This window comes from Neolamprologus brichardi, chromosome 22, assembly GCF_056152115.1.
Source record: "Neolamprologus brichardi isolate AB-2024 chromosome 22, ASM5615211v1, whole genome shotgun sequence".
Classification (NCBI taxonomy): Eukaryota; Metazoa; Chordata; class Actinopteri; order Cichliformes; family Cichlidae; genus Neolamprologus; species Neolamprologus brichardi.
Window position 1 is genome coordinate 7,692,650 of NC_142124.1, and position 21,208 is coordinate 7,713,857.

Consider the following 21,208-nt stretch of genomic DNA (forward strand, 5'->3'; position numbering starts at 1 on the left):
AACACACAGTAGTAATGTAACTGCAGTATATACCAACACACAGGTAAACAGTTTTACACCCAATAAAATCCAACACAAAGATACTAAATGGCAAACTGGAGGGTTGAGAAATGAAACCAGAATGGAAGTGATTACACGTGAAGTTCCACTAGTGGCCACTTGAGGCCTCTAAAAACGAGTTAATTCCCCGTGACTCCCGTGATCGATGCGGAAACAAACATGTTTACGGCCTTTTTCGGGCTCTAAGACTAGATTCTTCCTTCATAATAACGGTGAATTTCTTTTAAACACGGCCAATTAAAATGTGTTCAGGCTTAAAATTAGTGTCACGGCTGCCTTGACCGACAGACAGAGAATCCCTCCTCTTCTGGATTGATTTTAAACACACATCTGAAACACTGTCAGGTCGCAGGAGTTTTTTAATGGTAGCTATACCTCTCGTTTACACTGAGCTTGGAAAAATTGGATTTAAATACTTTTCTGTCTATAAACTACGGAGCCCCGCAGGGGACATGGGAGGAAAAAAAATTAAGACGGACTTTTGCGAGATTTCTTTTGCGAGATCTCGCAAAAGTTTTGCGAGATCTCACAAAACAAACTCGGGATCTCGCAAAACTTTTGCAAGATCTCGCAAACGTTTTAGCCGCATTCTTCGGACACTGGCTCGAAGCCGACCGGGAGGTCGAGGCACGATGTGCCGGGAAAGCGGTGTTCCTCCCGGCTGTAGTAGGTCTCGACCTCCCGTTAGCTTCGAGCTAACGGGAAGAATGCGGCTAAAACTTTTGCGAGATCTCGCAAAAGTTTTGCAAGATCCCGAGTTTGTTTTGCGAGATCTCGCAAAAGTTTTGCGAGATCCCGAGTTTGTTTTGCGAGATCTCGCAAAAGTCCTTCTTAATTTTTTTTTCTCCCATGTCCCCTGCGGGGCTCCGTAATAAACAGAGCGAGTGACAAAAATTCTTTGATTTCTCTGGAACTTTTTTTAAATAGATCTTTTTATTAGCATTTTGTTCATGTAGAAAAAAAGAACATATTGCAAGTAACAGGTCTAGTGTCCTTGGATCAACAGACAATACGTTTTTTTGCAATACTAAAGTCCGTTGACATCGATAACAATCTAGTAACTAGCAAAACAGCTTCTGACGATGTCTGCTGAGCCTGAATTATGCTATAGCCCCTCCCCCTCCATTCCCAACAGGAAAAAGAAAACCGGTACATTTTAAAGGGCTGTATTTATCTATCTGCAACGACCATCGCATTTCTCATCATGTATGATGTGCTGTTTTGTTATGTAGTTCTCTGACTTAGTTTTTTTATTTCCTTTTTTGCACATAGGTGAAAAAAACCCTCTGAGATGCACTTGTAAAGTTTATAAAATCAGCTTGCTAAACAGCCTTGCTAGCATTAGGTGGTAACTTAGCACTTCACTGTCTTAAATATTATCACTTCCAGCTCTTCTGGCACTGAGAAAAATGTTAATACTGAGGTTTCCAAAAAAAGTGTGAGCTGTCATGATGGGTATTTCCATCTTTTGCATACAGTCTATGGAAAACACAGATATGCAAAATCATAAAACTCCCCACAAGCCTATTAAAGAAACACAACATGTATACAATGTCACACTCTACACTAGCTCACAATCTAATCACCTATATGTCTGAATAACTGCCGCAACCTGAAACGTGATAATTATGTTCAAAGCACACACGCACACAAGTGAGCATACACCACCATCTGAATACACCCATTGTAATTATGTTCTCACTACAATTGCAGGCTGTGTGAGCTTGGATGTGTTATCACGTTGCAGATTTATTTGTGTTTCTACGCGTTTCTCTGTAACTACTAAAAGCTCCTGGAAGCTCTCCATGAGCTCCATGGAGCTGGGGCATGGTTGGAAATGTCATGTGGCATTAGAGATAATGGAACAGACAATAAAGTGAATTAAAAAGACTCAGGAAGCACGGTCACACTTCCTCCTCAGCAGTGCAGACATTTATTGGTTTTCTCTCTGTTATCAGCAAATGGCTGACCGGCATCTCTGATTGCCTTAGCGTTAACAAATGTGATTATGAACACCAGTTTATAAGCTTTTAACACACACATAGACCCATGCACACACGCTTACACGCACTATATGTTGACCCAGTAAACATCACACCGTTCAGGATATTGAAACCTGTGGTTCTCTGTGGGAAGAGTGTGACGCAGGATTCACGTGAGCAGCAGATAAGCTGATCAATCACAGCTCAGCAGACTGGCTGAGAGACGTGTCTGTGGAGCTGCTCCTCCGGGCTAAGCTGAAAGGTCTGATCCCAGAGTTTCCAGGTCATAAGCAAAACACAACGCAGGAAACTGATTATACGGGCCTGTATTGTATCTGCATTTTAAATGCAAAAAGCTTTTTTAAAAAAAACAAAATCATTTAAATATGTTTTGTTAGAGATATAAACAATTCTGATGTTTAGTGGTTACATTTTATAGTCAAAACAGATCAAATGTTAATGATTATTATTAGACGTGGCGTGGATTTTTGAGGTAAACAGTTACTGACACGCATGGCTGACACAGACTGAAGGTGAACCTCAGCAGTTTTGCAAAATTCTTACATATTTTTTCTTGTAAAGAAACTTATATAGTCCAACAGCTCGGAGCATCAACAGCTTCTTAGCTCTCTTATTCTGGCTCAGGACACTTTAAGAAAAGAGATCCTGAATCTGTGTTTCCAAGTTAAGTAAAGGTAAAAAAAAATCTCACTCCAAGAGTAAACTGTTAACAGAGAGTTGAAGGTCACATGTATGCCAGGCTTTTACAAAAATGTCCACATACATGTAATAAAAGTGATGAAATAACTGATAATTATGGTGTAAATGCTTAAGCGTTACAAGAGTTGAAAACCTTTTAAATATTCAATGTTTCTACAAATTTGCAGTGCACATTCATTCAGTCACAGAGTGGATACAGTGGTGCTAAAAGTGGTTTATTTATTTAGATGACTTCCTCATAACCTGTTACTGCAGCTGTTATACTGGTTTTATATTTAGGGAAATAAAACAGTACTATAAGATAGGTTAAGGTCAATGAGTGTCCTTGTTCAAATCCAGCACTAAAATATGTAAAAAATACAGGTGTGCATTAACCAGTGAACTGTGGAGGCTTTAACGGTAAATAACTGAGAAAGTCAAATGTAAACTGTCATGGTGGAAGTTTTTTGAATAACAAACAAGGAATAAAACAATAAAATGAGAAACTAGCTATGAAGTTATCAAACCGGTAAATGTCTGCAGAGCTTTATAGTTCAAAGCATGAACTATAAAGAAAAAGAACGTACATGGTAATGGAAAAGGAAAGAAAAGGTCGGTTTCAAAGTGCATATGAGGGATTCATTTGATTTCCTTCAGTATGTTTGGACATTGGAGCTATTTTAAGCCTTCTGTGCAGCAAGTGCATTCATTATCAACGAAACCATAACCTTCACAGTAACTTTCAGTTCCATGGCCAATCTGATGATTCACTGTGATTCTCTCGAGCACTGAAGAAAAACACTCCTCAGACATTTTTCCAAGAAATGAAAAATTAAAGTCTGGTCAGCTTTATTGTAGACAAAGTAAACCTCCATGTCCAGATGACGAAACCGGTGAGGAAACCAATTTTTGGTTTAATCTGATATGATCTGAACTGGCCTGTCAGCACCAATCACTCTGACAGCAATCACTATAAAAGCCTAAATATTACGCACTGTTGTTTTATCAAAGGAAGAAACAATGCAACAAGAAGCACACACGTTCGGCCACAGTTTCCACTAAATAGGAAAATATCAGGCCAGAAGAATTACCTCAAAAACCAAATTCTAACAAACTGCAAGCTGCAGGAAGAGGGAGAAAATACTTCTGAGCTGTAGTCAGAAACCAAAACCAAAGGAGGATATCTACTATCAAAGTACATCATTAAACTTTTATGTGCATTTTTAACACACACAGTGTGCTAACAAAAATAAATATCTGCTGAAAGCGAGCACATCTTCTCTGGGTCAAACTGGGTCTTTGTGGAGATGTGTATAAAAAGCCAGCAGTTTCTAAATATACACCCCCAGCAGCTCTGCGTGTAAGAGCCCTCTCCTCTGCGGCAGCCTGAGCTTCACACGCTGTTTTTTTTTACTCTAAATGTGTGTTTTCATCCTCCAATGCAGGGTTCCCATTTGGCCCAGTGATCAGGGCTGCTGGAACTGGAATCAAACTGGTTAAAGTTTTATCATGTGCCTGCTCAGTGATGCTGTCATCATTATCAGATGTTTTTGATGAGAACGCACAGACACCCACTATCTGGTTTTCCTTTCTTTTCTTTTCTTTTTTTAGGAGATTCTCCAGAACTGATAAAGATTGTTTCACCTCTCAAAGGAGGAAACATCAAAGATTTCTTCATCTTGTGCCAAATCTCTTTATCTATTTTCTTTTTTGCGGAATTATCAAAAACTGATGACTGGTCTCCAAGATTTTTAAAATGGGCAATCAGAAAATTCCTTCCTAAACAAACTACTTCAAAATGTGCTTGTAAGTTATAAAGATTTCAAACACACCTCCTGCCTCTATAAAAAGACATTAGGGGAGTGCGCTGCCTTCAAACAACACGATAACCGCAATAAAATGCAACATTCAAACAGCGAGAAAACGAAAACGATTCCCTTGAGAGGTACGAAGCGTCACACGCTGTTTGTTTGTAAAGTAACGCCTAGATTATCCTCTAATGCAGACGTGGACACGGATGGCTGGAGACACCGCAACGCAGCGCTCGTTCCTGTTATACTCTTAAAGATTGCTGCTGGGGTGCGTGTTGCATTTTTTATGTAAAGTCTCTGCTTACGAGCCTGCATGGTTTTCGCACCCTCCCCCCCAGCAGGCAGGCACAACTTATACTATCAAATCTATAATAACATTTTCTGTTTATAATATTCTATTACATATTAGGGATTGAGGAATGTGCATTTATTCTCATTTAAATTTCACACAATTTTGGCTTCCACAGATTATTAAAACAGGATAATTGAGATAAAGCGATCACTTGTTGTTCTCCTAAATCACTTCCCACTAATGCTTTATTACTTCATTTTTTGGCACAGACGGTAGAGTCGGGTGTGTACCAGTCGGCAGGTTGGAGTTATGATCGGTCTTGTTGATAAGTCTTTGGGAAAGTTAGTAAACCCCAATCTGCCCCAATGCAGCCATCAGAGTGACTGAGTGTGTGTTTAAGTTAAATAGCGTTTAAAGTGTATTTGTGTGTGTGTTTGCAGTGCTTTGAGGCACCATGTATTTGGTTATTTACAGTTACACTTAACAAAACAGTTCTCCTTTTCTTCTAATTCTTAATTGTTTAACACAATTACAGAATTAGAAAATAATGATTATAATCGTGTCTGTTATTTTGCTATAATTGAGCAAAACTAACACACACTAATTTAACCATTACGTGAAAATCAATACGCAGCTCCTTTGAATGACGACACAAACCGATGATGAGTCAGTGTGGAAAAAAACATCTCCGCAAACAAAAAAATGAATGAGGAACTGATCTGAAAAACGGCCATGGCATTAACAGAAATGAGTCCACGCACAGAGTATCTGCAGCCACACAGAGCTAACAGCGAACATCATTCCCAGCATTCCCCACCTGGCCTCAGAGTCAGGCTGAAGCCAGGTGGTGCACTTCTGTCAACAGGTGGAGTCCTACTCAAAAAACAGCCAGTTTCTGTTTGAAATGTTGATTTCTTTCTATCTGTTTCTTTAAAGCACTCCTTTTGTGTTCTTCATCATTGTCACTGGTTTAATTGGTTTGTTTTGCACTGCTACCATCCAATTTCATTGACATTATGAGCCAATAAAGTTATAATTGGGGATGTTGTGAGAACGCACTGTTTTAATGGATGCACGCACTTCACTAATTATTTATCAAACTTGGTATCTGGAGTCACGACAACTCTGCATTTCTAATTTGTCATGTATTTTTTAACCTCTTTAGCAAATGAAGTATTTGAATGAAACAAAATAAAAACAATAAAATGCAGTTTTTACTAGTGGGAATTTTATCAGTGTTATGTTTTTAGATGATGTGAGCATCTACAGATCTGGTTGGTTTGGTCCTTGGAAGCTTTGTTAGAATGATGATGGGGTAAAGGTGACGTGCTGCGATGTTATGGTTAACTCAAAGGTAAGAGGTGTTGGAATAATTGAATGTCCTCACAGAGATAGCCAAGCAAACGTTTGTGTGTGTGTGTGTGTGTGTGTGTGTGTGCGTGTGTGTGTGCAGCGTTCGTGTCGTGCTTTGGCAGATGGGCCTGAACAGCCTGAGAACTTCACAATCTGGACTTGATTTGTTATCAACAGGCTCACACGCACTTTGTTCTACACTTGTCCTCCTACTCCACTGCTGCTCAATTCAGCACACACACACACACACACACACACACGCACACACACACACACACACACACACTGCAGGCTGCTTTAACATGCAGCCTTCCAGGATCTACGTGCCTGTAATAATATTTCTCTGCCCTGCTTTAATCATCAAAGCTTCAAAAACACGAGGTTAAGTAACTGTTTCATCTGAAAAAAAAAGAACGAAACTTTTTCTTTTCACTTTGGACTTTTGTGGAAATTATTATTATAACTATCATGCGTCTTAACTGCAGCCAAGCCACCTGACAGCGAGGGTCATTCCCACAGTGCACTCTTGTTTTATAGCACCAGTTCTCAAACTCAATTCTCATGACAAGCAGAGGTTGCTTTTCATCTTTGCCAGGACAGTCAGGTGAATGCCATTACCTGCCCGGTGGGCTGCATTTTTGCGACTGCCAAAGCCCGCTGCTTTGTAGAATGATATTTATTTCTCCTGCTCGCCTGTTCGTCTCTCCATCTGTCCCACATTTTTGTCCAAATTAAGGTTTTGACAGCTACTGGCCAAATTCCCATGAAGCTGTTCGTGGTCCCCGGAGGTCTTTTTCTGTACTGCAACAACTAGATTCAAATGTCCTTCTGCATGAACAATTCCAGAGTTTCCTATGTGCTCTGGCTCAGTGCAAAAATCCCAATGCTGATAACAAAACTGGTATGCTGACATACTGCACATTAGATTTACTAACACAAAGATAGCTGAATCAATGCATCACATATGTGTTTGTGAGCATTTATTCTTATTTTATTATCACAACCCAAACATTTGAACATACATCCTGATGATACACATACATGCAAAGCAATTTGTTTGTGGAGGCAGGCTCCAGGCTTCGATAACTACTGCACAGTTACAGCAGTGTAACATCTTTGTTTAATGTTGATTAACTTTCTGCTGCAGATATGGTTTTGATGACAATCTGTGGTGACAACCGCGTTCATAAAGAGGACACATTATACTAATTTAGAACACCATATTTTCAATCTTGGACTCTAACAGAAAAGCTTTCTCTGACTCACAAATTAAAATAACCTTTATTCATCTTATACTGGGCCTTTGGGCCCCTCAGTTCATCTTCCCAGTTGTAGTTTACTTTAATCTAATTGGCTGTCACAAGCTCAAGGTTGTAACAACAGCTGTCATGCTCACAGCCAGGATGCCCATATTAGGGATATCCTTCACTCTATGACAACATACTGAGCCAAGGAACAAAACAATAATAATAATTATGATGATGGGGATTGTTTCTAACTTTGGACATGTTTTCTTCGAGTATTCAGCACTATGAAAGGTCTATAAGAAAAAACGGAGAGGTATACAGTAGAGCTGCACGATTAATCGTTAGAAAATCGCGATCTCAATTCATACTTATGTGCGATCTCATTTCCAAATGACAACGATTTAAAAAAAAAAAAAAAGAAAGAAGACGACGACGATTGTACCGCATTTTGATCCGGGACGTAATCTGCATGAAAACAAGCGCTCACTCTTCCTGCTCAACAAATGACAAGGGCGGAGCCTTATACCACGTGATACAGAAGCTGGCTGCTAAAATTGGCAGGGAAAAAACAACGGAGAGCACGTCAGGGATGACGAGAAAGTGACAGAAGAAAATCCGTCTCGGTGTTGTGCCAAAAAGTGATTGCCTGCCAAAAACTGATTTCCAATGTTTCCGTGTATTTTTTATGTGTAATATCTTTATGTAAGTTGGTAAATAGACTTCGATGAACAGCGTTTACAAAGGGGTTATATATAGAATTAAAAAATTCTCTGTTTTTTCAAGTATCTTTACAGCTCTGTGTTATTGTACTTACATTATAACCAATCCGGTCCTTTATCCTCGTTTAAAATATTTTTACAGAACTATTGTCATATTTGCTGCCATTTCTGCTGTCCTCTTGGCCAGCTTACTCTGACAAAATACATTTTTAATGTTAATGAGATTTTTTTAACTGCATAAATAAAGGTTATATAAAAGTCACTGCCAAAAACTGATTGCGGCTTCTACCTTGTTACACGAATGTTGTTTGTGGCTCAATATGACTTTATGTCATCTATGAGGGATGCATTTAACATATGTTTCACACATTATAGCCCAACAAGTTACTTATAGCAGTTTAAATACGAGCAATCAGTTTTTGGCAAATACCGGAAATCACTTTTTGGCAGACAATCACTTTTTGGCACAACACCGGTCAACCACCCGAACATCAATAACGGGAACCTTATACAGCGCTTCCCTATACTCGTCGACCTCCCGCAGGCACAAAGAAATTACGGAGGCTATTACTTATCACGTGACCAAAGATATGGCTCCATCAACACTGTGCAAAACGCGGGATTTAGGAAAATGATCAACACCCTAGACAAACGCTACGCAGTGCCGTCCCGCAACTATTTTTCTATTGTTGCACTACCTGCTCTATACACGCAGTGTCGAGCAACGGTGGAGACGGAATTTCAAGCAGTGCAACATTTTGCGGCAACGACAAAATGTGAGACATTTGTTGTTTTTATGTTTATTTATTGTTTTTATGTTCAGTCTCAACTGTTACGAAGTTGATGTGCAGTTAGTAAGCGCAATAAATATTTATACTGGGAAAGAAAATCGTGAGAGAATCGTGATCTCAATTCTAAGCAAAAAAAATCGTGATTCTCATTTTATGCAAAATCGTGCAGCCCTACAGGAAAGTCTTAAAATGTAAGAAGGATTCAAATCCTTTGAATATTCAGATAAACTCACTTTAGTGCTTAATGTGACACAAATGTTTCATAATGTGAGATTTCAAAAATTCAGAGCATACTAATGATTCCTCTTGGTGTCAAACATATTAATGTGGATTTTTTCAAAATGTGTCATTCCACATTTTTATTTCATCAGAACATCAACCCAGATGTTGTAGGCTTTGCAAAGTTAGCATATGCGTAATAAAACGTGTAAGCTATGCTCTTAATTTAGATCCAGAGTGTCCCAGCAGGCAGCTTGGCATTAACCTCATTGACTCCACGGTGTCTCCTGTAGCTTCCAGAGCTCGTGGATTAACTAAAAGGAAAAATCATCCACGTGTTCTTCATTTAATTCAACACGATGTGATAATAACTGCAGCCTGTAAAGGCCACTAGAGGAACTCTTAATCGTGTAGTTTACAAGACAATAAAACTATAATAGTCCAAGTTCCTAAACCACCACATTGAGTCCTCACAGCCTAATTCTGGACTCGGTTCAGATCAGAGCGAGAGACAAACAGACAGACAGAGTGAGGCCAGTGCGATCTGCAGGTAATCCGTCCTCAGCAGCTCGCAGACACAATGTTCTGTCTTAGACGGTGAATCTACGCCTCAGCACTTTGGGATCCTCCAGTTTCTCCCTGCAGGGCATGAACTGCCTAAACTGCTGCAGCTCAGAGCACATACTCGCCACACCCATCCTACAGGAACATACGTTCACACAAAAACACTTTTTTATCCAAGTTCAACTGGGTTTAAGTATAGTTAGAAGTAAAATCCAGTTTTGAGTTCTACTTGCGTGTATAAGAACAATTTGATGTTTAATATTCAGGTGTTCTTGTGATCTTCCTTCTTTTTTATGACATCTAACTCAATATACTTTGGCAATAATCCTAGGACAAAGGCACAATAAAGTTTATTTTACCTGCTCTGACTTGACTTGTTGCCTTTTACTGAATATAATCTATTCATCTTTTTGACTCTTGATGAAACGGTGCAGAGGGAACTTTGGGATGGACATTTTCCAGCTAACTCACCATTAGTGCAAGCCCGGTATGCAACATGGTAAAAATGGTAAATGGCCTGTATTTATATAGCGCTTTTACTAGTCCCTAAGGACCCCAAAGCGCTTTACACATCCAGTCATCCACCCATTCACACACTGGTGATGGCAGCTACATTGTAGCCACAGCCACCCTGGGGCGCACTGACAGAGGCGAGGCTGCCGGACACTGGCGCCACCGGGCCTTCTGACCACCACCAGTAGGCAACGGGTGAAGTGTCTTGCCCAAGGACACAACGACCGAGACTGTTCAAGCCGGGGCTCGAACTGGCAACCTTCCAGCAACCTGACAACCATGACAGAGGCTATTTCTTTCTCATGGAAAGAAATAGCGAAAAAAAAACAATTTTCTTGAAAAAATAAAACGAATCAAGCCACTTAAACCTGTTAAATAAGACAAGTAGGACAAATAAATATCTAACAAGAGTTTGTAAGACTGAAATGATTCAGCTAGTGTGGGCCCTGCTAGCAGGTTGCTCCACATTAGAGGCCATGATGAAGGATGATTGGACACAGACACACACACACACACACACAATGACACGCACACGAACATTCACACCAACATGCAGTTCGGAGTAATCAGCTGTGCGCTACAGGTGTGCAGCTGTCAGAACTAATTGCTGTTATATAACACGACTCGCCACCGCCTGCCTCGTCATTGTCCGCACAGGGTTCACGCTACGACACACACGTACACACACAAACGCACACGAAGGTGAGGTGAACATACATGAACAGCTCACAGATTCGCGTTTAATGAAGTCACTGTGGAAAAATTTGATACGACATGTGATAATAACACACCACTAGCTCTTTATCTATTAAAAATGATAACACATAATGGATGAAGCGGCTGAAACTGAAACTAATTATACTTTTTGTGGTTTCGGTAGTTAAATCTACAACGAGGGGCAAACACAGATACAATTAGGGAGCTTTATACTATTCAGCCCATGTTTATTTGTTAAGTGGGAAAAAAATGAGTTTCTATACAGCCCTAAGGTAAGTAATGGAGCATGGCCAGTAAATTAATATCTACACAAACAACAATGGTGATGAAGCAAAATATTAATTTGACTCTATGTAAAGTAATATTAAAAAACCCTCCATTATTATATAAATTACCTTACTGCAAACCTAACCGCAGAGCTTTGTAAGTAATGGCGTGACAGGCTGCAGCCTTTTGTGTTTACAAGACACATCTCTCTTCCACTTTGGGTTTCAGCCAAAGTGCCTAAACCCTCCCATTCCTGAGAACTTGACTGAAGTTTATTGTCTTTGCTGATTCCAGAGAAAAATGTCAGGCTGCTTTGACTCTGATCTTTCTTTTTCTCATTGGCTCATTCCTCTTGTGCAGCTGCAGATCTGCCTGAGGAACAGAGGGAGTTTCATCCTCTATGGATTAAAAATTGTTATATAGGGGCGATCTTAAGGCAGCCCCTCCTTTGACCTTTGATGAATGTTTTCCTCCTGCTCTCCCAGATTCTAAAATATATAAACACACACATGCGGCAGATTTAATATGCCACCAAGCACAACCTCAATAAAGCAAACGCCACTTAACATTTCTTTCCAGTCTTTCACGAAACACATCAAATCAGCCTAAACTGATTATCCTGTTGTTGCGCTCAGCTCATTCGAAGGCATCTTATCAGTTCGGATAAAAGCGTCAGCTAAAAGGCTGCGGTCTAAACCAACTGATGACATTGCTCCAACACGAGAAAGTCCGCAGAGAGCAAACAGCTCGGCTCAGGCTGTTATCCTGTTTGTAGTGATACCGAGTAAAGCCCTGCTAATCTGAGAGCGGGGGCCAGGAGTGGAACAGGTGGTCCCCCTTTCAACCAGCAGCTAATAATGCACGATGTGTGTGTGCCTGTGTGTCTTCAGAGAAGACAGCTAATTAGAATCAATCAGCTAATAGGCTAGCTGGCCCTGTTGTAAAAATGACTCTGTGTGTTTTTGCAGAGCAACTGCAGCACAACGCTGAATTTCTGTGAACTTGTGCCAGAACTAGGAGGAACTTACATCTTCATCAGTGTCTTCGAAGAATGCAGCTAATAAAAGCGTGTGACCCATTATTTATTGTTTCAGATGAACTTGGCAGTAAAGTGGTCATTGTTCTGTTGTTATGCACAGTTTGACCCTTATTGTTATTAATGGTTTGCACGGGCCATCTCGGGTCCCGCTTCAAATGCCAAAATTTCCCAGGGTACTGGTAAGACAGCACTTTGCATGTCAGCTGCACAGCTGTATGGGCGAATGAGCGAGTGACAGATCAACTGTAAAGCCCTGATGTCGAAAAATTAAAACACTTTAAAAGTTTAGACCGCCATAGTAGCAGCACATGCATACCACTATGGAGGGCCATGAGTGCCAAAACAATTTAAAGAAATACATCATTAAAAAATTAATGTTTTATTAATTAATAAAACTGGTAAATAATGAATTTAATTTAAGACATTTTATATTCAATATTAAATCATTAAAGATGCATTTATTTAATTCATTTTGGCACTCGTGGCCCTCCATACATGACTAACGTCTGAATGTTCCTTCACAAGAAGAGGTCAAGCAAAAAACGCCGTCACGGTCGATCAGCCAAGGCTGCTTCTTCGCAGCACGATTAGCACGATTAGATATCATGGCTGCTCATCAGGGTTATAATAATAACGACCTCATACTTTACTGCTGAATCACGGCCATCTGGTCATACTCAACTTCTTTCCGCTGTGCTGCCTCATTGCACAAATCATTTCTTTATAATTATTCACAACAGCCACTACCTGTTGTTCCCAATGAGCGTCAAACATTCAAGTATTCACACCTGCAACCTGCAGGAGGACAGTCATGGGAAATACAAGAACTAGTTTTGGTAACGACTAAGTGATTCCTGGTTGATGTGCCAACCATTTCTCTTTCATTATGAGCTTCCTGTCATTCACAACTATAAAAGTGTCTCATAAAATTCCAGTTAAAACACCTGTAGAAGAAGAGAATGATGTCTTTATCAGCGAATAGAAGTTTGCCTCGCTGAGGTGAAGATCTGGATGTATTAAGGAGATGGAAATTGTTGGGTACGTGAACAAAAATATCACGGGGCAGAGGAACCATGACCACAAGGTGGCCGAGATAAATCCGTAAAACCTTTTTGCACAAATCGATTAACTTAATTGTGATAGTTTAAATATATATAACTACATATAAAAGATATAAAGGTTAGGTAATATAAACGGACTTATATGGGTCATTACCGTTTTACTTCATGATAGTCATGCCAGGAAATCTATCTTGTTCCACTTTTGGTGTGTATATCAGGGCTGGCAGCCTCCAGGTCTAAAAAACTAAGCCAACACGGAAGTGCCAAAAACTGTAGTCCTCCTGTGCCCTGGAGGCTGTCCCCAGAAGGAGGTCAATCCCCAAGATTCCCATGCTAACATGGCCAACTTTAAAGCATTAAAGCGTGTTTACACTCTGGTACATAAACTGGTTTGGGCCGTATGGATGGTCTCTTTTTTGTCTTTAAGCAGTTAAAGCACTACAGTTTGGTTCAGCCTCTCCAAGAAGTCGGGGTTCAGGTTTTCCTGCGTGAAACTCTAGTACGTTGTTTGTGTGTTGAACAACAAGAGACTATAAATGTAGCTTGTTAACCAAGCATACCAGCAGTCACCTCTGACTGAAAAAAGCCAACACAGCGGTGTTGAAGATGGAGACTATTCCAGCTGTCTTGAGGCAAGAGGCAGGGTCCACCCTGGACAGGTTGCTAGTCTGTCGCAGGGCTAACACATAGACACAGACATTTACACTCACATTCACACCTATGGGCAATTTAATGTTTCCAATTAACCTAACCCCACTACCTGCATGTCTTTGGACTGTGGGAGGAAGCCGGAGTACCCGGAGACAACATTGCCACCACACAGAAAGACCCTGAATTTAAACTCAGGACCTTCTTGCTGTGAGGCAACAGTGCTAACCACCATCCTGCCCTCTTTAACTGTTAACAAGAAAATCATCCTTAAACCTAAAGGATCTGGAACTAGACAGTCTTGCTTTTAAAATCCTAGCATGTTTTGGCTTCATATATAGTACAAAAAACCCCTGAATATCATTTAAAAATGTACTAAAATGTTAACACCAATAAATTAACTAATGCCAAAACTCTAGTCTGTCACCAGTGAAAGGAGCTTGCAAAGAAAAGCGTCTGGACTTCTTTAAGTTGCTTGACAACATTTCATCTCTCATCCGTGTAAGTGGGCGTTAAGGCGTCGCCATCTGACCTCAGGAATTCGCATGATAAGGTGGGGCCAGGTTTCACAACGAGCTCATCGAAACCCTGGCTGATTGGGACCCACACCCAGTTTCACACCTTGGCTCAGGCGATTAGAGGATCATCAGGGGGTCCTTTTGTCCCTCTGTGGGGGGAAACTCCCACTAGGTTTATATCTGGGACTCTCCACCATTTGACCTTAGAACTGAAGAAGCTTCTCCGATGAGAGGTGAAACGTCTTCAAGCAACTCAAAGAAGTCCAGACGCTTTTCTTTGCAAGCTCCTTTGTCTACGATGACCTGGATGACTGAGAACCTTCACAGACAGCTAGTCTGTCACATTTAGTGATTATTTCACACTGTTAATTTTATTTACGTCCAACTTTGTATCACTAATCCTACTTTTATTTCACAATCAACCACGCCTTAGCAATTGGATACATCTGAAAGAGCGCTGATAAGATTAGCTGGCAATTTTTTTCAGCGTGGGCTGAAAAAAAAATGAAACTGTTTCACTTTCATTTAAGTTGCGTTCAAAAGAAAATGAGCGCTTACTTTAAACACCTAGTTTTACTGCAAGTGTTTTAAGTGCAAAAATGACTGCAAAGTCACATTTCTCTAAAAAGCATTTTTTGATGAAGATCACATGATCTTTATATCAGTTTTATTATGTAAGCCAAGCAGAATGAGCTGGGCGATGATGCTGATAATGGATAATATTCTGTGGAAATGCTGCTCGTACAGCCTCTTCCTTGGAAACAAGCACACACACAAGACCTGCATACTATCAGTGTGTGTGTGTGTGTGTGTGTGTGTGTACACGTGTGTGTGTGTGTGTGTGTGTTTATATAAGCCTCTCCCCTGAGAACATTTACAAACAGCTTGTCAAATTTGGCTCACTCTAAGCTTGTTGCTTTCTTTTTTAATGACTGATATTTTTATTGATTTTTGGAACAACACAGAGAGTCAGAACTCTCAAAGACAAAGAAAGGAAACATCTTAAAACAGACGACAAACTCGTTATGCCGTGAATAACAGAAAGTCTGATTAATGAAGAGAGCTTCAGGTAAATTTCAAAGGTCATCTATTCACATGGCACCACAACAAGAAGCAGATTAAAAACTTGAGCTTCCTTCCCTGTGAAATGAATTTGAATAGAATAAAAATATTTGAATCACCCGCATGAAGCTGTGCTATCTATTTATTCTGTTCCCACTCCCTTTTTCTCTGGAACTGGACAACGCTGTTGGCCACTTTCCATATCAGCACTTTACTGCTGCTGCATTCACTCTGTGCCTCTAATCTTTCTATCCATCCATCTCTAAGGCCTGTTACTGATTACTGAAGATGCAGAATAATTTGTTTCAGGAACTATTAGTGTCATACATTTGATAATTAACGTTAGGCATCAGTTTGGGACTTTGGTGCAGACATAACCTGATAATGACAGCAACCAGGCATGAGATTCATTTTAATAGCTACTTGGTTTATTATTCTTTGTGGTTAAATGTTTAGATATGGTTTTAAGGTTAAGATTGTACAGTAAATCTGAATATTTAATGCTGGTGTTTTAGCTTCTTTTTAGCTGCTGTTTTGGATCTGAAGCCTTCAGAGTCACTGTTTTGGTTTGACTTTAGTTGCAACTGGCTAGCAAACTAGCTAGCAGCTACACTGCTACGCATTCTCTCAGGAGGTGGTGGAGACCAAAACAGAGCCAGAAGGAGAAACGTTGCGAAATACTGGAGCGAACCAAGAGTGTTGGAAATCAGAGTTACTTAGTTTATCATTAGTTTTATGTCTTATATTTAGGTTTGAGTTACTATCCAGTGTGGGTAGTTTCAGTTTAGGTTTGCTCAGTTTTTAGTCTTTGTTTTAGTTTTATTTGCAAAGTGGGTGGCAAGATTTCTGAAGCTCAGATTAGACAATACAATAGAAATAAAACACTTCATGTAGATATTCCTGCCACAAAAAGATTTGTGCTTGGAATGGTTGATTATTCACCCTATATGACAAAAAATAAAACTACATTTTTGTGAGTACATAGTAGTGTTTTAGTTACCTCTCACTCTTTTTTTTAAATTGTAGTTTGTGGTTTTATCTGTTTTGGATCTTTGCAACTAGACTAATGCCAAGGTGTGTGAGCACAGTCTCCCATTAGCACTCATAGGTGTGGCTAGTTTTACAGGTGAGTTTCAGAAGCTGCGCTGCTTTTTTGGCATTAAATATCGGCACAATTTGCAGTAAGTTGTAAATGTTAGTAAATCTTTTTGTGTGCTTGATTTAAATGTTCTCCTTTCTTTATTTCACACCTTCAGAAAGGAACGAAAACAAATCAGTGGCAAAAATCTCACAGTTTCCACCTCCTATACGCACTTTTTTTTAAAACACCATAACCCAGCTTGTGTTTCCACAACGTGTTAGAAAATGTGACCTATAGTACCTTAAGGGCTATAGTAACAATGCTTTTCTCTTTATCTGCAGTAAAATGTACAAATTAAGTGATTGATTGTTTGGCCTTTAAATTTTTGCGTTTTGATTTGATCATTTTTAAAATATTTGCCACTGAGATTCTCTTCATGGACAAATTTACTAGCTAGCTGACTGACTTTGGCTTTACTTCACACTAACACCGGATATTTTCTATAAATCAGTCGACAGGCAAAGAACAGAAATCAGCTCTAGTGATGAGTAATAACTGCAATTTATAAGAAATGACTAACGAAGAATTTGCCCTGCTCGATAAAGTTACCACAAATACTGACTTAGTGACTAATATCTATCTATCTATCTGGAAACACATAAAATGATATTCTTAAGGGATTCAAGCAGGGGAGGCAGATGGGTACACAAATGGAGAGTTTGAGTTTTCTCTCTCTCCCACTGACTCTCATTAACACCTCTCCCACACACACGCACACACATAAAGTACACCGAGAGTCCAGAGCGATGCAGTGGAAGGTGGAGGTAGAGAGAATCAGGCTGGGAGCTTCTATAATTAGAGGAGCATTCAGGAGCCATACTGCTGAGTTGTTGAATGTTTAATGTGAGGCCGAGAGCCGCTGCAGTGACTGAGAGGAAACCTCTGAGCTCCTATACATCTCCTCATAACACACAAACTGAGGCACGCACAGCGAGGGACGGGGCGAGCGGCAGTAGTAGTAAACTGAATGAGTGGATTCAGGTTTCAGAGAGGAAACAACAGCACACACACACCATCTGAGGGTGTAATTCCCGGCTATTGTCTGTAACCTGAAACTCGTAATCGCACAGAAACTTGAAACTCCTGTGGATGAGGTCATCCTCTACCACGTACTCCAAATATAGTCACTTGTAACACTTTTAAACTTCACTTCTTTGTTACAATATGCTGTGCTTAATGCAGTTTGGTTCAGATGACACCATATTCCTTACCTATTGCTTTGAAAGGCTTTTTCAGAGAAAACTTTAAGACTGTTAAATGTTTTAATAATGTTCTATAACTGATTTTCTTTTTACAGCTGCACCTGTCCTGTAAAACGTCTCTGGAGATGCTTCCAGGCAGCTCAGTATGCAAATAGATTTGGTAAACAAAACATTTAAAGCTAACAAGCTGAAGACTAAGACATTAGAGATTAAAATTTAAACATAGTTCCTTAAACAGATGTGTTCAAAGTATTATTTTACATCTCTGTGTTTTTAGTGCTGCACTAATCAGGTGCTTTGGATTCGACTCCATTCTACTGATCCTATTAAACATAGATTACATTTGGCACATTGGTCCAGTCCATTAAATAAAATGATAACAGCCCAGTTCCACTTATCCACAACCACAGTTAAAAACAGCACTCGGCTACACTACCCATGTACTTTTTTTTGATGGACTCTACATGTGAGATCCTGGAGAAAGCCCACGCAAACACAGAGAGAACAGAGAGAGAATGTGCTTCTCGAGGTCAATACAGATCTTTGAAATTTTAAAAACAATTAGACTGACTTTAAATGGTAAATGGCCTGTATTTATATAGCGCTTTACTAATCCCTAAGGACCCCAAAGCGCTTTACACATCCAGTCATCCACCCATTCACACACTGGTGATGGCAGCTACATTGTAGCCACAGCCACCCTGGGGCGCACTGACAGAGGCGAGGCCGCCGGACACTGGCGCCACCGGGCCCTCTGACCACCACCAGTAGGCAATGGGTGAAGTGTCTTGCCCAAGGACACAACGTACGAGACTGTCCAAGCCGGGGCTCGAACCGGCAACCTTCCGATTACAAGGCGAACTCCCAACAATGTTTAAAATGTTTTACAGAAGAAAAAATACATTGTCAGCGCACTCTAGAGGCCTCAAACTATGTCAAACATGCATTTTTTGGCATTTTCTCCTGCTATTAATTTTACAGGTTCACCGTAATAAACCTGTTATTAAATTATATTAACTGATATTTGGCCCTTCTTTTGGTTAACTGACAAACTTAATCTGATATAACATAAGGATTAAAAAAATCCTGGTTATATTGCCTTTTTCTAGGATGGGGAAAGGTATTCAAAATGTGACCGTAAAGCAAAACAGCACTGGCCATTCAAAGGTATCATCACGCTCTGGGAGAGTTAATAATTGACTATTAATTGACTTTACGCATCCTCTTTGTTTTTATGCTTTTCCTTATTGTGTGTTATTAATATTTCGTTGCATAACAGACATGAAAAGAGTACAACTGATCCCTGTGAGCCAAAAGCTCAGGCTTCAAACTGCTCTAAATGCTCAGTTTATCATCCCAGCAGCTCCACCCACCTGCTGGTAAAACCTTCTGTTTACGAGGGCTAGCCAATCACAAGAAAGTTGTCTTAAAGGCAGATGATGGCTTGAGGTGAAGCACAAAGGCTGCGTATTACGTGAAAATCATTTTGACAGGTGAATCATACACGCTGAGAATAAAAACAATGTGCTGGAAATAGGTCCTGTTTAGTAAAAGGCCTGGTCAACACTGATAACAGGCCTACTTTACAAAAACCAGCCAGCCAGATTTACAGACTGTGTCACGTCTATGCCACATTCAAAGAATCAAAACAAACTCATCATGCTGACTCACCTGCACTCCAGTCATAAAAAGATAAATATTAGTACTGGTTATTTAAGGGGTGACTTGAAAAAAAAAAAGAAACACCATCACAATCTGTAAATCTAAGCAAATCGACTATTTGATGTGTCATTCACCAAGACCAGTACGGCAGTTAAAGAGTTTTTCTTTAAGCCTTTAAACACTATTTACATGGATGTCAAATAACTATATGGTAACGTGACACAAACGGGAACGCCTCATTAAGCCTGAGCTCTCATCCCAACATCATAACTGAACCATGTCATTATTTACAACTCATTTCAACTCCTTATCTGATTCACAACATCTGCAAGGGCACCGGTTCGTGCTGGCTCGCTTGTATTTGGTTGTGCTGCTTTTAGTTTGAGCGTTTCAGAAAACACTACACTGGGGTGTGATGGTCACCACACCCCAGTGGTTCAGAAAATCTGGCCTGAAACAGAAGTAAAAGCCCCCAAAACATAAATATTCATATTCAATTCAATTCAATTCAATTCAATTTTATTTATATAGCGCCAAATCACAACAAATGTCGCCTCAAGGCGCTTCATAGATACAGAGAAAAGCCCAACAATCATATGACCCCCTATGAGCAAGCACTTATTCCTGTGTGGAGTGTTTGAGGAGCTCTAAGCTTCTGTAACACCTCCTCTAACACTGCGTTTTATTATCATGTAAGGCTTCTGCTGCCAGCTTCCTTTTCACAGTCATGTTTAATGTATTTTTTTCCCATCTTTTATGGAAAATACACAGTGTCCTTAGAGCAGAGTGACCGGGGAGTGGCAGAACAGACAGGAATGTGTTTTAAAGGCAAAGCCAGGGCAGCATTTTAACTCTCAGGATGACTTGGACATTCTGCTTCTATAGTTTAGGGTCACACTGCAGCAGCTGAGCTCGTCCTCGCTGTATTTAAACAGCCTACATGACTGAGATCTTTCCGCTCTCTAATAAAAACGTGGATGGTTTGCTTTGAGCTCACCTGTGACTATCAGGCTTTTTGAATGACCATTCAGAAGACAGTTATTTTAGTGGCAAACAGATCTACTCCTCTACGGCCAGTTTTGTTGTATTTATCTCGTACATTCAAATATAAAGAGACACATTTAAATCCGTGACATGTCTGTTAAGCAGCTCATGCAGCAGAGGGTTCATCACCGGACACTCACCCTGATCAGGACCGGATTTCTTCCACAGGAGAGGCTGGGGAGCGATGCGGCGGCCGCTTCGGTGCTCCTGTGCTTGGCTCGCTGATCTACAGTCTGGGTGTAAACCGTCCTCCGTTACCGTGCCAGCCTCTGTCTCTCTTCTCGGGCTCGGCGGGGGGTCTCCTGGCAGGTGACGGCGGACTCTGATTTTCCTGCGCCCCGGAAGCGCAGCGCAAAAACTCTAATCTCCGCAGCTCGCTCCGCTTCGCCTCGCGCTTTCTGGTTGCCGCCCCACCGCCCCCTGACGTCATGGAGGAAAGCCCTGGCCGGTGACGTCACGTCACCGTCAATGTGGAAACCCCTCCCTGTGGCGCAAGGGCTAGTTTACTGTAAATGTGCAATAAAAAATAAATAAAAAGGACAGATTTGCTTTAGCTGCTTCTTAGATTACCACCTCTAACACAGCAGCACCATGTTT

The 21,208-nt window shown here is 40.4% G+C and overlaps 1 protein-coding gene across 1 annotated transcript in view; it reads right to left on the bottom strand.

Annotated features, from left to right (window-relative positions):
• Positions 1 to 21,017, bottom strand: part of rnf19b (ring finger protein 19B) — a 45,006-nt gene extending 23,989 nt beyond the window's left edge. The window contains exon 1 of the mRNA XM_087835070.1: positions 20,752 to 21,017. The gene's annotated coding sequence lies outside the window, so the exon portion shown is untranslated. The remainder of the gene's footprint in view (positions 1 to 20,751) is intronic.
• Between the last annotated feature and the right edge of the window lie 191 nt (positions 21,018 to 21,208).